The sequence below is a fragment of the Sorex araneus genome, chromosome X (genome assembly GCF_027595985.1).
Source record: "Sorex araneus isolate mSorAra2 chromosome X, mSorAra2.pri, whole genome shotgun sequence".
Taxonomy (NCBI): Eukaryota; Metazoa; Chordata; class Mammalia; order Eulipotyphla; family Soricidae; genus Sorex; species Sorex araneus.
The window spans coordinates 129,545,510-129,549,286 of record NC_073313.1 but is presented as its reverse complement, the minus strand read 5'-3'; positions in this window follow the sequence as shown (position 1 = coordinate 129,549,286).

Here is a 3,777-nt window from a genome sequence, read left to right as displayed (position 1 = left end):
GAGGGATAGGTGTTGGAATATTGTATGATTCATGAACAGTTTTGCAATGCTCTATCTCACGATGATTAAATTAAATAAAAATTAATATTAAAAACAATAATAGGTAAAGTTGACAACCTGTAATGTGGCAAAAAGGAAAGAAAAGAAAAAGAAAATTCAGTGCAAGCATGGGTGCAAAGAAAAGGGAACTCTCACTCACTGCTCATGGGAATGCCAATTAATTCAGTCTTTCTTGAAAAAAATATGGATATCCCTCAAAAAAAACTAGTAATTGAGCTTCCATATAACCCAACATATAATCCAACAATAGTGCTCCTGGGAATGTATCCCAGAGAACCCAAAAACACATAGCAGAAAAGCCATCTGCACTCCTATGTTCATTGAGCACTATTCAAAATAGCCAGAAACTGGAAACAATCCACATGCCTGAGAATAGATGAGTGAATAAAGAAATTACGGTACATCTACACAATGAAATACTTAAAACCCATTAGGAAAAGTGAAGTATTGAGAGTTGCTTATACATGGATGACCATGGAGAGTGTTATGCTGAGTGAAATCAGTCAGAGACAGAGGGACAAACAGAGTAAATGCACATATTTGCAGGATTTAACTAAAACTAAACACAGTCTGACACTGATACACCAAGGACAGTAGAAACAAGGGCCAAGAGAACTGGTTCATGGTAGGAAGCTTGCCACAAATGGAGAGGGGGTTAAAGATAGGACAGAGAAAGGAACACTATTGAAATGATAGTTGTAAATGATCACTCTTGATAAACACTGATTTAAAGAGATAAAGTGATATGCATGGTACCTTTTCAGTAACAGTATTGCAAACCACAGAGCCTAAGAGGAAAATAAGAGAGAGAGGTAGACAGAAAAACAGTATCTGCCATAGAGGCAGACAGCAAGGATGGGGTGAGGTGTGCAATACAGACAGGACAAAAACAGGGGTACATTGCTGGTGAGAAATGTGCACTGGTGAAGGGATGGGTGATGGAAACTTGTATGACTGAAACCCAATCATGAACAAGTAATTAACTGTATGTCTCAGGGTGATTCAATTTTTTTAAAAAATAAACAAAGGAAAAAAATGTCTAATAATATTTGTGTATCTGGCATATATGCATCGAGAGCAAAAGTGCTTATTCAATCATGCTACGATTTTTAGTTTATGAAAATTGTTCCAAAAAGTTATGGTTCTATCAAACCTCCCTCCCAGGCATTCTATTAGTATTGTAACCCTTTATTTTACAGATCTAAGTGTTCCTTCTCAGTGTCCAAAATACTGTACTTATTCCTTATGTGCCCCATAGGGAAAACCATATTTTTGAACCAATGATTTGATACTAAATACATCAACATAAATATAATGTCAGCCAGTGGTAGCAAAGTGGGTACTTGCCATGCACTTGGCTGACTTCTATCCTTAACGCCAAATATGGTACACCAAGACTCGCCAGGAGTGATCCCTGAGCACAGAGTCAGGAAAAAACCCCGATCACTGCCAGATGTGTCCCCCCAAAACAGAAACAAAAAGTGAAATATAGTAATAATTTCCCCCATAGGGCAAATTGTATCACTATATCAAGGAAAAATAAATCAAAAGCCAAAGAATATATGTGTACATGGCATTTATGCCTCAAGAAATGCAAATATGCTTATACAGCCATTCTCTAATGTTTAGTTTCTAAAAATTGTACAAAATAACAATATTTATGGACCTAAAAGAGTGATTTACTTTCTTCAGAGCTATGTGAAAAAGTTTAAGAAATTCACTTGGCTATCACAATTCACTTCTGTTTACAATATACACAGAGAAGATTCACTTATTATTTTTTTTGCATTTTACCTTCAACAGGACTTTAAATAATACTCTGAAAACTAATAACAACTTCTGCTGTGATGATGGAAGTAGCAGCTATTTCTTATATATTCACTGCCTTCATAATCTGCACTTGGCAGTAATTTGATGCTTCTCTGCTTCAGTACTATTAGCCAGGCACCAATATTTCCTCACTTCAAAAAAGCATAAATGAAGAACAAAGGAGGTAAAATAACATTTTCCCGCATAACATAGCTAAAAATATGCTTCTCTTTGATTGGAACCTAGGTCCATTTGATTCTGGATGCTATGTAATATATCATTTGGGCACATTATGAAATTATTTATGGTTAGTGAAATTATCTTGATTTCTGGGGACTAGAGGAACTGGTGAATTGAAATCATGTATTCTCAACATTTATGCATGCTTGTTACTTGATCAAAGCCATATGGAGCTATAGCCAATGAAAAGAAAGATTAAGATTAGGTGGCATTTTCAGTTTTAGTAGGATTACTTAGAGAAACATGGCATAATTGGTTTATCATCCATACCAATTGAATTACTAATTAGGTTGCATATATCATGATAACAGAAATATGCGCAAAATAAATTTCAGAGGATTAAAAAAATTAGTTCTTGTTATAATATTTTTAAATTTACATTAGTGTTTATTCTCTGCAAAACAGCCATCATATACCATAAATCATTGAAATTAGAGAAATACATTTTCTACGCAAAATGCATTTTGTGTATGGAAAATGTGAAATTAGGGGTACTATATTAGAAGATAGAATAAAGATTTGAAAATAAAATAAAATAAAAGTACTTACATTTTATAATACTTATTTAAATGTTACTTGTTGAATTATCACAGGTCAATCACTTCCTGTTTCTGGGTCACCAATTATTTAGCTGTCAGATGAACCATTAATATGAAATCCTGGATTTTCTTCCCTGCTCTGAGTTGTCTAAAATCCCATTTCACTTGAATATCTAATGTGCTTCTGTCATGCATCATAGACAAGTTAGAATGCCTATCCTTCAATTTCTCACTTGGGTTGCTATAATATTTACCAGAGGCTAGAATATGTAGTTTATACAGAAACAAAGAAAATACTTTGCATATAAATATGTAATGACTTGCAGCCAAAAAATGTGTGTAGTTTTGTGGCAAGAACATAATCATCAAGGAAGACAAATGTATGTGTAGAAAATGAGAAATTCTAGTAAGAAATTTCTTCTCAACTCTCTGAGGTAAATATTAGGCTTATAAAAACTCAAAAGTATTAAAGAAATCCTATTTGAATTTTAATTCAGCCTCTATTAATGAACTTTTTATGTAGGAAATTCACATGTAAAATTCAAAACAGATGTTTTCTTCTGTTGATTGACTCTTCTCATTATATTGGAAAGTGGATTTATTTGACCAGAAAGACCAAGCAGCACTCACAAAGCTTGTTATGGTCTTCAGAGTTAAAGAAGGAGCAAATTTGTCTATGTGTAAACTTCATTGGGATTTTGATATTCATTCTAGAATGTTGCCTATACAAGATCTCCAATCCATAGGAGTATCTAATTATATGTTGCCACTAAAGCAGATTTTAAGAGACAGTCACAGTTGGAAAGGGTTAATGACCACCTGGTGGGAAATTTTTGTATTGGCAAATGGTAACTTTTCCAGGGTTTTCACATGAAAATTATTTGCTGTAAATATGAATACATGTCTTATTTTTAAAAATAAAAACAACCTGTTATATAAGGATAATTGCATTATAAGAGCAAAGATTTAATAGTGTAGTTCATATTTTGAGATTGTAATTCTCTACACATAAAGTAACCTTGAATAATACTGTTTTAAGTTTTGCTGTAAATTCACTGAATTTATAATCTGTAAAACTATAATCAGTATGAATAAGGAAACCTGTCCTTTAGCCACTATCCTTGGGACA